The sequence below is a fragment of the Channa argus genome, chromosome 9, assembly GCF_033026475.1.
Source record: "Channa argus isolate prfri chromosome 9, Channa argus male v1.0, whole genome shotgun sequence".
NCBI lineage: Eukaryota > Metazoa > Chordata > Actinopteri > Anabantiformes > Channidae > Channa > Channa argus.
Window position 1 is genome coordinate 23,938,421 of NC_090205.1, and position 14,220 is coordinate 23,952,640.

Consider the following 14,220-nt stretch of genomic DNA (forward strand, 5'->3'; position numbering starts at 1 on the left):
CTCATCCTACACTGACTTGTAAAACTATAAAAAGAGAGACAAGCTGAGGTAGTTGTTTTATCTTATATGCCGAAAAACTTTGACGTACAAGTTTAAATGTAGGTCTTTTCTACTCATATCTGCTGTTCTATGCTTTTTATGGTGGACATGTTTTTAAGAAGGTTTGAACATTTTAGTCAGTAGTCAGTCACCCACCGCTGATGTTCAACGAAGAGCTACAACAAGATGATAGGTTTTCTTTCAGTAAGGCTACAAATAAATAAAACATTAACTGAATGATAAATGGGTACATATTGTGTTACATGTGTTACTTTTCTCAACACAATGAAATTTAAAAGAAGCACATGGAAATAGACAAAAAACAAGCAAATTAAGACAACGACTTCACCAATTTTCCAAGGCAGGCTGCATTTATAGACCAATTGTGTCACCCCTTCCCACTAAGGCTGCCCCATTCCAAAGTCTCCTTCAAATGTGGCCAACAATGCGGCCTGCTTTCCATGGCAACGAAGGCTCCAACAGGTGGACCATGATTATCAGGAGCATGATTTTGGTGGCTAGGTAGCCAGCTCGCCATCGTGCTAACAAAACGATGGGGGAGGTTTTAATAAAACATGTTACGTTATGATGTCACATTAGCTCTGCCGCTCAATTGTCTGCATCCAACTAGGAACAGCTTGTGATGATAAGGACAATGCTGAAGTATCACAGCAACCTAAAAAATCTCCTGTATGGTTGCTTCTATATTCAGGTGTGTTTTCCATATTGTCTGTTGGAAATAATTTCCACCGTGTTTTGTGTTATCAGCACATTTCTCTGTCTGGATGTGTTTTATCCATTTTCGTGTGTTTTCTTAAAGTACCCTGAGCTCCCGGGACCACAGTAAGACTGTTTTTCATTTTTTGGATATGTTCACCTCAATGTTTTCCTTTCACATGTACACTGTTCATCTAATCCCATCAGACAGAAATATGAGGACATAGTTTTTCCCATCTTATTTCATGCAAATTGTCTTTAAAGGCACAGCAGACTTTCACTATCAGACACAAACTACGGGAGCTGGGTTTTGTTACAGCCACCTTCTAGCCTGCCAACGATAATACTGTGTCTCCAAACTGATGATGTCCGTTGTTTGTCTTACTAAGTTGCTTGATATGGTTGGCACTGTTTGTCTTCTCTCTCTGTCATCAGAATCAATTTTTTTAAACTAAATATATGCTGCTGCTGCTTTATAACCCAACGACATACCGTTGTGTGTGTTTTTTGTTAGACCATTGAGAATCCTTTGTGAGGGATGAATGCAGTGAGAGAGAAGAAGGAAGACCTAACAGTGATTTCAATGCTCAGATCTGTTTGCCAGATCAGACATGAGCTAATTTTATTTGTTTCCTGGAGATGCAGGGGTCTGGGCTGGACCCTCCCAGTCTGGTGAAGGTTGAATCACTTTAACCCTTATGAAGGGGTGTGTACCTGCTGAGTCACATTCCCAGGAGTGGGGGTTGGTACAATGGTGGGCATAGTGGGAACAAATGTAGCAGTACTACAACATGTGCTGCTGGAGTGTGTGAGATTAGCGTGGGATGTGTGCTGCATGTGTCAGATGAACCATAAAGTAGAGCAGTTGGAAGCATTTCATAGCTTTACTTCCTGGATTTGAAAGTGTGGCTTCTAGTCCACCCCGCTCATATTTTTAGTAGCTCACTGCCCAAACTGTTCTAATAAATCCACAATGCCAAGAAAATATTCTTTAAACCAGACTGTATATGAGCACTTCCTTGACATGACAACATAAGATACTCTGAGACTTTCAAACATTCCTTCTTTTAGTCAGAGCAGATATATGAGGCTATGTTCCGGCAGCAAGCCATGTTTTTCTCTGTTTAGATGTGCCTGGGTTGCATTTCTGCAGGAGTTAGCATTTATACTGCCATCCCTATAAAATCTGTCTCAGTCCAGGAGATGGCTTGATGTATGGTTCACATGTGGTGGATAAGTTGCACTTTAAAGTGGCATTCAGCATTTGTCAGCAATGTCCCTTGCAATTTGGGTTCACTCATAAAATTCAATGAAATCAACAAATGTTTATTGTTAGCGCTGGACTGACTTAAGCAGAGGCTGTAAAGATACAACATGCCATTTAAAGGACCATATTTAATCACAGCTGGTTGAACGTTATTTTAAAAAGGCAAATTCAGCATTTAAATTACTGCCGGGATGTTTGATGCTGTGTTTCTTTGCTAGTAAATATTGGGTATGGATCAGTTTTCCAGTATTGCACCTTTAATGCCACAGAGTTCAGCATCCAATTAAAGTCATCAAATATGCCGCACTTTTCTACCAAATGTATGAAGTTCTCAGCTAAATATAGATGACAAATTATGAAAGCCATAATTTACAGAAAATTAACAAACTTTAGCAGCTCCTATGTTTTGACATGACAATTAAAGGAATGCAACATCACCTGAAGACAAGAAATGTATTTGAGAAAAAATGCAAAACACTTATTACACCAACAAGCAGCAAAAAATGTGTAAAATAATGCTACAGTTTTTGACAAATTTATAATTGTATGTATAATTGTTTAATGCATTTTTTAGAAGTGTGGCTAGCAGGAGCATAAGACCTACAATCAGTCCACGCCACCAAAAACTCACGGTTTCCCTGCTTCACCATGCTCTGCGAAGGTTGTAAGAAATTAGCCTCAATAACTAAAAATGCTGCAACCATCCAGCACAAATCAGCAATTGTCTCTGATTGGTTAGAAGTGCAAGCCTGATGTTTGTGGAGTCTGTAGAAACCTGGTCCAAAAATTATACACTTCAAGAACTAACCTTTTAGGACACAGCAACCACAAAAAAACAGAAAAGAACAAACACAGCAAAAAAAAAACATTTGGCCCATACAATAATATCTAATAAAGCAATTACTAATATTATTAGTAATATTATTAGTAAATATTACTAAGGTAATATTAGAAACAAATACTAAGTTACTCATGCACAAAAAATGCATTATGCAATGCTGCCTATGGTCTTTTCTCTTCTTTCTTCTGGTGTCAGAGGTTACCAGCACTTGATTGTAGAAGATCAGTCTTTACCACGGTCTCATTCTGAGACTTGGAGAAGTTATGGGTCTGTCAAACTCGTTGGTCTTTATAACAACTGGCGGACAAGACCATGTTCATTTTTATTGTGTGGATCATTCTGCCTATCGCCCCTGAGTTTCGGGATGCTGACTCATTAACAATCAATACAATGTCCCCAGGAAAAAAAATCAGATTTCCAGGCGTCCATTTTTGGAGCTCGGGTAGATATTCCTTAGTTGTTTCAAAAGAGGTCTGACATATATTGGCCTTGGCCTTTAATATTTCCGGAGGCATAGAGAGTTGGGTTTTAAGAGTAAAAGGTCATTTGGCGTCAATGCCTCCAAGTCATTTGGATCAGTGGTAGATGTAGTTATCGGCCGACTGTTTATAATGGCTTCCGCTTCACAGAGTAACGTTCCATTCTTCTAGAGTCCTTATAAGCTCTTGCTCAGCGCCAGCAAAGTTTGTTCCATTGTCTGAACGTATTTCCAAAACCTGACCTCTTCCTACAATGAAGCCTTTAAGAGCATTAATAAACGATTCCGTGTCCAATGATGCTGCCACCTCAGCTCGGGTAGCCATACATGTAAATATGAGACCATATCTTTTTGCAGTTGTTCTTCCTCACTTGGGAACACTCATTGCTTCATGTAATATGGACAGATTCTACACTTAGATAGATTCTTTCTGATTGCTGAGATTTGCATTTGGAATCTAGTACCTGTGTTAGAGCTGGGCTCTACGTTCACATCCTTTTGAATATTTGCTTAGTTTGCAGTGGTGGTGAAGCTCTTTTTATTTCCACCTGCCCTCCCTGGCTTGATGTCCCTTATGTCCCCTAGGAAAGGGTGCAGTGCGACCTTGGCTTGTTTTACAAACTCCACTAGGTCTTTAACCGTAGCCTTATGCTCACTTTTCTCATAAGCCACATTCCTCCACTTCTCTCTTGGTAACAGCAGTGATAAGTACACTATCCCTTGTACTTGTTGTCTGTATCTGATTTGATTTTAAATTGTTCCTGCTGCCCTTTGAGTACCCAACACTGCAGAGCCTTTATATTTCTGCAAGATCTTAAGTCGAGCATTACTAGCAGCAAGAGCATCATTTACCTCCAATTGATCTTTCTCTGCTCTTCTTTTTAATTCCAATTCTTCCTTTTCTGCCGCAAGCTTAAGTTCTTGTTCCTTTAGAGCGTGTTTTTGCTTTAATGCCTCAGCCTTAGTTAATAAAGCTGCCCTTTGTAGTTAGACCTTAAGGCATACTTCTGAAGCTGGGATGCTACAGAGCATACAGAACTTGTTTTGGATTTGGACCACAGACACACTGTCTTCAGGACTTACATGCTCACTTTGTTACTTATTTGCTTTTCTATGCGCCAATGTGCCTCTTTAATCCAACGAGCAACATCGTCACAAACTTTTTGGAATGAATTTGCCCTCCACTCAAACCAGCATTGCTGATCACTATTAATTTCCTTTTCTGATTTGAGCTTGCGAAGTACTTCTTTAGCATTTATATCACAAAACTCACCAAACAAGTGGTTGACCTCTGTCACTGCCTCCAGTAATCACAGACATTTTTTACACCTCCCTGGAAATCTGCCATGTGCCAGTCTGCTTAAGACATCAGCCATCGTACCAGCCACTAAAAAGGCAAGGATCATGGGGCCTAATGATTACAGACCCATTGCCCTGACTTCTATGGTCATGAAGTCCTTTGAGCGCCTTGTCTTGTCGCACCTCAAGGACAAGACCACCTTCTGGACACCCTGCAGTTCACCTACAGGGCCAAAAGATCTGTAGACGACACTGTAAACGTAGCCCTCCACTTCATACTCCAAGCATCTGGACTCCCCAGAATCCTATGCCAGGATACTGTTTGTTAACTTCAGCTCTGGTTTCAATACAGTCGTTCCAGCTCTGCTCTGAGACAAGCTCTCCCAGCTAAATGTGCCTGACACCATGTGCCGGTGAATTACAGACTTCCTGACAGACAAATGGCACATGGTACACGAGGCTGGGGAAGTACATCTCTGACTCAATGATCATCAGCAGTGGATCCTCCCAAGGCTGCGCCTCATCTCCTCTGTTATTCTACCTACACTATATTACCAAAAGTATTCGCTCACCTGCCTTTAGACCCATATGAACTTTAGTGACATCCCATTCTTAATCCATAGGGTTTAATATGACGTCGGCCCAAACTTTGCAGCTATAACAGCTTCAAGTCTTCTGGGAAGGCTTTCCACCAGGTTTAGGAGTGTGTTTATGAAATACATAATACACAGTGCTCACAGTCTTCTAACTCATCCCAAAGGTCAAGTTCTTCCACACCAAACTCACTCGTCCATGTCTTTATGGACCTTGCTTTGTGCTCCTGAATTCATTTATTTGGATGGGTGAGCGAATACTTTTGGCAATATAGTGTATATACCAACAGCTGCGCATCTGGACACCAGTCGGTCAAACTCCTGAAGTTCGCAGATGACACCACCCTCATCGGCCTAAATGAGTGAGATTGGCCATCCGGTGTCGTGGTGCAGTATGAACAAAATTGCTCTCAAGACAGTGGAGATGATAGTGGATTTCAGGAAAGAACCAGACCCCCTCCCCCTGTCACCCTCTGCAACACTCTAGTGACCTCTGTCAAGTCCTTCCGCTTCCTGGGAACCATAATCACCCAAGAGCTCAAGTGAGAGCAAAATATTAACTCCCTCACCAAGAAGGCTCAGCAGAGGCTTTACTTTTTACCTCCTTGTAAAGATGTTGGTGAACTTCTACACTGGCATCATTAAATCGATTCTTACATCGTCCATCACAGTTCTCTGCAGCCACAGGCCAAGCTGCCAAGGCCAAGCTGCCAAGGCCAAGCTGCAGCGCATCATCCACTCAGAGAAGGTTATTGGCTGCAGCCTCCCATCTCTCCAGAAGCTGTACATCTCCAGGACCTAAGAGAAAGGCAGGCAGAATTGCAACTGACCCCTCTCATCCCAGGCACAAACCTTTTCAGCCCCTTTCCTATGGCAAGAGGCTCCAGTCCATCAAGACCAGGACCTCACGTGTCAAGAACAGTTTCTTTGCCACTGCAGTCAATCTGCTGCACAGCACCCAAACCCCCCACAGATAACCCCCCCTACTCACAGACAGTCAGTCTCATTTTTTCAAGTTGTACAACCTCCCATTGCACACTGACTTTCTGTACATGGCTTGTTATTTTATTTGTATTGTATTTTATTCCATCTCTGTGTACATAATTTATAATTGTTGTGTGCCACAACTTTGTATGTGTATGCACCTGACACCAAGGCAGTTCTTAACTTAGCCTGGCAATAAACAGTTTTCTGATTCTAATTCTAATTATCAGTTTGGGTTCCACCCCGCTGCAGCAATCATCATCCATTAAACAAAGTATCTTGTTTTGTTTTTTTCTCAGGTTTATCATGAAGCATTTCCACTGCTGGTGAACAACTTTACACTGTGCGGTAATGTTAGAGGTCTGAAACGTTGACTTCAGAGGAACTATAATGTTGAAACTTCCAGCTCTGAAACATGTTCTTGACATTGTCACGTGCACTGGCATGGTCAGCTAGTCATAGCCAGGTACGACTGCTTCGGGTTGCTCACCAATGCACAAGGATTTGACTGGCAGATTCCTGCATTCCTGCGCAGCAAAAGCAACAGAAATAATGTTATATTCTACACATATGCTTATCAGAAAATATATATATTTTCAAATGTATTTATTTTTATTCTTACCGTAACTAATTACGGTCACTGCCCAACACTGGTGTTGTTGATCTGGGCCATTTTTGACACTAACAACACTATTTGTTCAACATGGGGGAATGTTATTATGGTGACAAACAAGAAAGAGATGAAATTACAATTCATATTTTTTAGAGTCATTGCTTGGAGAAAAACCTCCAGAGGGAAATGTGGGCTTTCACATTGTCTTATTTTCCTTTCACTAATCTTTTAGGTACAATTTACCAGGCCACTCAGTTTCGGTTGTTACACTTTTCAAACCCTTTGCGTCTTTCTGGGAGCTGAGGCAACACAGATGTTTTATGTGGTATTGGCTTTTCTACTGGTCTACTCCTTGTATTGTGTGGCCCACAAGATCATTGCTGTTTACTTCTTAGTGGGAGTTGTCACTGTCCCAATCCTTTTTGTTTAAATACTTTGTTCAGTGGTTAGTTATGATTTAATATAATATTAATATTATTTTTACCTACATTGACACTGTCTGTTTTCTATTAGCCCAACCTGAGAGTCTAATATACTCGTGATAATTTTTCTACATGATCCTGTGGACTACATGGATGCAAAGTCTGTTGTACTGTTCCTTTAAGATGTTCAGCTCTGTTGAACCATTCTCCCAAGGGACATGTTTTTCATCATCTGCACCGTTGCTGTCCCAGTCCTGCCAACTTCCTTTCAAAATGTCTGCTTTGGCTTCACTGAACGCAATTTTCCAGCACAGGCATGTCCTGGCAAAAGTCCAGACAAATCATCATCAACTTTATGTAAATGGCTGTGCATTGCGCTCTTAAAGGGAAAATACAGCACTTCATTTTATCCTTTTAGAGTTAATACACAAAATAAAAACAATGGAACCCATTAAAAAAAAATGTTTTAACTACTGAAAAGTCTTTATGACATTATTTGCTCAAGAGGAGAATGATGTGTTCCAACTATGCTCTCTGATCTGATGGGCACGAGACTCCAAACCCTGCCAAAACTGAACAAAGGTGCAAAAAAACCCGGAGTTAGCCTGCTAAAATTACTAATCAATAGCTTTACAGCTTAATAAACACAGTATAGAAAAATGTGCCTGGTGACATCCCCTGCAATGCCAGGTGAGATGTAACGACACATAAGGAAGTAGTTTGGCAGCTGGCACACAGGGCTGCGGAGGAGCAGGCTGTTACTTGCTCATTAGACAGGACATCTGTGCACAAATTAAATGAATAGACTCCATCAAATTCCTCAGGAACAACAAAGCCTGAGAGGGAGGGAAACTGATTTCATTTGAGATTCTAATCACAGGAGAAGCTGTTTGATTTCATTACTGCTTGAAGATGTGCCTTTTGTGCATGTTTTGGTCTGCTGTTTTTATTACTAGTCATAGTGGATGTTTTCTTCTTCCATTCATTCTAGTTCCATTGATCTGAAGTGCATATGTGTGACATTTAGAGTAAAAGTTTGTTGACCAAGCATTTTGGAATAAAGTGTCACCCAGTGGAGCATGTTGATACATTGAGCAGAGCCACGTTAATTTAGAGTCAAATATGACTCTAAATTGGCCAATGCACAGAAAAGCAGCCACTGGTGTGTAGCCATATCTCACATTACAGCATGAAGAGCTGTCACTGTCCTTTCAGTTTATTAGGCACACCAAGCTAAACCAAGTGCAGTCGAATCTATCCGTGCTTTAATAAATCCTCCTTCATGAAGGCGATAATGCTCTTTCAGAGAATTGTCGATTCTGGCCGATTATTCCGGAGGATGAGCTTGTGTAGTTTGTGGTTCTGTTGTTCTGCAATGCAATATACTGCTGACCATGAGGTTATGCTAAATAACAAATAAGTCTGATTATACAGTTTTACTACAGGGCTGCATTAGTTTGACCTAATCAGTGATCAACTAATTGCATATCAGAAGAAGAAAGGTGTTTGAACAGAGGCGAGTAAATGACTGGTGGTTTGTGTAATTTCCCTTTGGTGAGACCTGTAATCACTCGACAAACAGGCAGCGAGATCTGAGCCTCAGGTGCTGATGCAGACAGATGATACATCCTGTAAGAGCACCTGAGAAAGTTTGAAGAGGTCACATTAGGCAACAAGCTCAAAGAAAATAATTCCATCCAGTATAAGTATAGTCAGATTTCCTCAGGGCTGTTTCTGTTCTTTATATATTCAGCACACAGCTAATTCACTTCCATAAAATCTGTGTTGTGGTAAAAGGAGGAGATGAAATCATCTTCAACATTAAGTTAAAGGAATTCATAAAACTAAACGTGAATACATTTAGGTAAAATCTCTGCTAGTCATGAGATTTTTTGTTTTTTCCAGCAAACTATGAGAGTGGAAACTGAACTTCCAGCTGTGAAGCGTCTGTGTAGCTGATTTAAATATCTTTTAACTTCAAACATGAACACAGTTTCCTGCCATCATCCTCAAGTCTGTCACATAATCTGTCTTCCTAACAGTACCACAGGTTTATCCAAAGATGAACTTAATGCAACAATAAACAATCAATTTGACTGAATGTAAAAATGCATCAAATCTTCTGTTACTGTTTACTCTCCCTATTCCCAATGAAGGCGCTGTGATATTTAACTGGATTTCTTTATCATTATAAGGTATTGCAACTGAGTTGAGATACTGTACATTGAAAGCAGGTCACCTAAGACATGTAAGCATGTTAATATTTAAAGTTAGGGGAAGCTCTAGTGGTGTGATCCCATATTGCACATTGGGCATATTGGCCCTTTGTTTCAGTGTGTTCAATAAATACATATGTTCATATTGTTTGCAAACATGAGAAATCGGAGAGAAGAAAAATCTGTGCGTATGTATCTACCAAAGCCTAAAAAAGACCAAACTCCAACCCATTAGAGCTGCTTTAGTAATTGTATTCAGACCTTTTTTCCTCATGTTACATTTTGATTCTGTATTTGGAGCCATCTCTGTAACTTAACATTTCCATCAATAGTTATATTAAACAGCTCTTTTTGGAGTCCATGTTTCATCTCACTGTAAATTATATTTTAACTCATTCTGTTAGACTGCATTTGTGGCAACTTTACACCAGCTGAGAGCCAACGGGTCAAGTCTGGCAGTGCCCATATGAACACTCAAAGAGGTTTTATGTACTTGCTGGCCTTCAATAGATCGCTCAAAAGATCACACAAAAAAAACAATCCCTTTAAGTAGATCTCTTCAAACGTTCATAATTCATTCATAATGTATACATATTTAATCATCTGGCAGCAGCTTTTATCCAAGTTGACTTAAAAGAAAGTGACACTCTACAAAGGTAACTTAGAATTGAAACCAGCCCTGTGATTTGTAGACAACCAGTTTTACCTCTTCAGCTTTGAGTTGCCACTTCTCATTTATGTTTTAATGAATTCAACCTTCTGAGTGTTTTTGTGGCTACTTCAAGCATACAAAAACTGAACTGAGTCTTGTTTTCGTTTGTCAGTTTAATAATGCCTTAATAAATGGCTAGGCATTGCACAATTGATTAAAGTATTTTCAGCCGATGTTAAATTATAAATTGGCATAAGTGGTAATTCACTATTACATTTTACATGGTGAAGCCAGGCAAACAGTTTATAGCATATTTACATAACTATCTATCTAGTTGTTGATTTAAGAATAATGTGTTTTATTGATATTTGTGACATGAGATCAGATCACATTTCTTCACCAATTTATACAGAAAAAAAAGGAAAATGCAAACAATCCCATTACTTTTTCTTGTGACTATACAGGTGACACTAACATTAATAGTAAAACTAAGATTTATATGAAATCACAAATACATTCAAAAACAGACAACTAATACAAAGTCAAGCTTAAAATATTTTGTAAAAAGTAGTAAAAGTATAATTTGAGAGAGGGTTGATTAGGGTCTTATTTCATTGAATGAAGCTTGACATCCTTCTGCAGGCTATTCGTAAGGGCAGAAAAACAAAAGGCCTTTTCCCCCTTGACTCAGTCATCAAGTGATCATAATTAAGTAGCTAGAATCAATCTTTTGATTGAAATGTATGTCTATAGGAAAAGCCCATTCCCAGCACATTTTATGAAAACAATTGCCACTTTTTATCCCATGATATTTACAAACAAAATATAAATTTGCTCCCTGGTGAATCATAACTGACACTGTCGAAGTCAATGTGTGACATGTTAGTTTAACAAATGATGCTTCTCACCACAGGGAGACTCTGGGTTGGGGAGGTGCATACAAGGACAGACAGATACTGTAGTAGTGCCCTCTAAGGTGCCCTCACAGTACAGCAAATGAGATAAAGTGCCCCTGCTGTAGAGTGAAGGTGATGAAGTGCCTTTTAAGGTGCCTCACCAGTCGAGCAAACATGGATAAATTGCCCTCTAAGTTGACTCCCCCAAATGAAGAGGATGCTATCCCCACTTTTAAGCCATTCGTGTTCTCAGCACACCTGATCCTCAGACAGCTCAAGTCCACCGCTGCATCTCCTGGACTGCTGAACAATGTTCTACAACTTCTGACTGTTACATTTAAAATGTTATGTTTTCTCCTTTGCGCTACATGGTGTTGTAAATATGTGTTACACTTAAAGTGTAAAAGTGAATATCGTCCCATTAGTTGCACTCAGTCATACAATAATGTGAAACTGTGCTCTTGATAGTGTGCAGAAAAAGTGCAGCCTTCTGAATAATCATCATCAAAACTTTCACCACAGTTAACATCAGAAAATACTTGAAGAATAAACTCCTCTGTTGACACCATGACTCAGCATTTTGACTACGATAAAAAGCCTTATTATTATGATTGCACTGACATATTCACAGTCGACTGATAACCAAAGACTCTCAATGAATTGCTGGCTTTTGCAGCCAATCCATTGTGTGGTGCTGTTGTACAAGTCTTATAAACCAAAGCAACTGAGATACAGTTCAGACAGTAATATGTGCAAAAACGCATGGTTCACCGTCATCCTTCATAGCAGGACCTCTGGGACATTTGTTTCCTTATGCATGAGCTAGCTTTTGCCTGAGAAAGGACGACCTCTTTGGGCAGCATGTTATTGTTGTCTATCCGTCAGTGACTTCAGCTGCTTTTTGGGTGTCCTCCAGAGTCACGTCACGTGGCCAGGCTGAGCATCCTTCGCGGATCCAGCAGGCTGCGTGGCGCGTCTTCACTAGGTTACGGTTTGGACCAGCTCCACTGCTGCTGTCCGTAGTCGCAACATTACTTGCTTACAGTTTCTCTTCGGCTTGACTGCTCTCTGGAATCGCAGGTAAGTCGTGCGTAATGCGGTGATTCTTAATTAAAGACATTGTCAAAGCATTGAGTTGTAAGTGGGCAATTACGCACTGGCATCAAAAATGACGCCGAGGCGCAGTGTGGGTACATAGATGCGCTGCATGTGCCTGAGCAAAGTAAATGACACTCAGATGATGTATGCAAACATGGAAATCAGTGCAAAAGAGACTGGCGTTGCCTGTGGGTGCAGGGGAGGACTGGGAGGCACAGACGTCTTCATTGTACGCAGGTGGAGCTGTGCTGTACTGTGCAGGCGGTGGCTCTCAGACTGTTGTACGCTGACGGTCGTTGTTGTGCTGCAGTGTTGCGCTTCCCCATTAAAAAGTGCATCATTGCCTCGTCGCTTAGAGGGATCTGACTCTCTATGGGTCATCTCTGAGCCGTGCGAAACGCTCCCGTGATTCAAGTTCAAACTGATCACAGGAAGGTGGATAAGGTCACATAGTAATGACTCAGCAACCGTCGTCTGCTCGGGAGAGTAAACTAATGGTGCTTTACACGATCTCCAAAAAATGAGGCAGCTGACTGTTTCATTCTTGTGGGAACCAGATGAACAAAGGTAATCCGGCATTTTGCAGCTGCAGAGTTTTCAAATAAGGAATTTTAGAATTGAGTGCAAGTATTGATTGCTGCACCACTTATGGCCGAGCAGCTTTAAGCAGAGTGGGATTTCAAAGGCTGCGAAAATGACAGTCCTCCAGCAGGGCAGTCTATATAAACTGAAGAGTGAAGGGAAGCGATGGCATTTCACACTATTCATTACTTCACCTTGATCAAAGAATCAGTTACTGTAAAATGATGAATTTTTTCTACATAGCCTATGATACAAAGAACATACAGCAGTTTTACAGTAACTTCAGGTTACATGTTTCTGAGATTTCACTTTGTTTATGGGGCTCCCAGCACCAGAATGAAATAGAATTTCCATGAATTTGCAATTGAAAACAGAACCAAAGCAGCCCAGTTTGGAGTTAAATGGAGAGAGGTGGTAGAAGTACACAACTCAGTGTGCAAGTAAAGGTACAAGTCCTTGTCTGAGAAAAAATCCAATATATAAGTACGTAGAAGTACCACTTCAAGTTCTACACTGAAGTTAAAATGCTACAAATGTTCAAGTACTCTGTTAGAAAACAATGTAGCCTACTTTGATTTATTTTTTACACATCCTCGCAGCTTTTTTTGTAGTTTGGTATTGTATCATCCACAAGGGAAGAACTGAGGTTGGTAGTGATTTGTGTTCAGCTATAGCTGGATTTGTATGTATTGTTTTAAGTTATTCAACAAATATTCTAATGAACAAATTAGGAAAATAGAGATATAGAGAATAGAGATTTTTTAGACCATTTAGATAATTAAAACATGACGGTCAAAGATGTGAGAAACAAAAACAGCAGAAAATAGAAAATAGTGTCTAAAGCTGTCAAATAAATGTAGTAGAGTAAACATATATTCCTAATGTTTCCACAAAGAGAACCTAATCTTTACAGTACAAGGTTTTTAATTATTCATGTTTTTGAATCAATGTTGAGCAAAATGAAACTTGACAAATGAGCTCCTCACTGAAAAAATAATTACACTATTTCGGATAATGTGTTTATGTCTGGCTTTCATGTTCGGGTGAGATATACAGCAGCTATACTATTTTCCATTTGCTAAATAGCACCAAACACGAAGTAAAACTCTGGTAAACTTTGCTTCCTTGGTCATAAAGGTTTCATAGTACTACAACAAGGCATCAGAAAGTTATTACAGTTCAACCTGAGGGTAAAATGAATGGCTGCTGCCCTCTGATAAGATTAAGTTAAATTAAATTTTGAGGCAAAATATTACCTAATATATGATGTAACTGCAATAAAACAAATAAAGGTTTAAACTAGATATAAAAAAAAACATGGACTATGACTATTTATTTTATTACGATGTTAGAATGTGATGTTATGAGACAGAATAGGAATAGTTAGGATTTCTAAAACATAATATTTATATAATATTTTTAATATTTGTAAAGATGTGAGGCAACAAGGGTAGTTATTCAGTCAGGGGGCATGTGACTGGCTGTTAAAGTTAGTTTGCAAATTTTTTTACATTTTTCAAAAT

The 14,220-nt window shown here is 39.7% G+C and overlaps 1 protein-coding gene across 6 annotated transcripts in view; it reads left to right on the forward strand.

Annotated features, from left to right (window-relative positions):
* The first annotated feature begins 10,845 nt into the window (after positions 1-10,845).
* slc4a3 (solute carrier family 4 member 3) overlaps positions 10,846-14,220 on the forward strand; it is a 54,360-nt gene continuing 50,985 nt past the window's right edge. For 4 of the 6 annotated variants that reach the window (XM_067516487.1, XM_067516491.1, XM_067516489.1 and 1 more), the window contains exon 1: positions 10,846-12,097. The gene's annotated coding sequence lies outside the window, so the exon portion shown is untranslated. The remainder of the gene's footprint in view (positions 12,098-14,220) is intronic. The other 2 variants (XM_067516492.1, XM_067516493.1) reach the window with 2 other exon arrangements.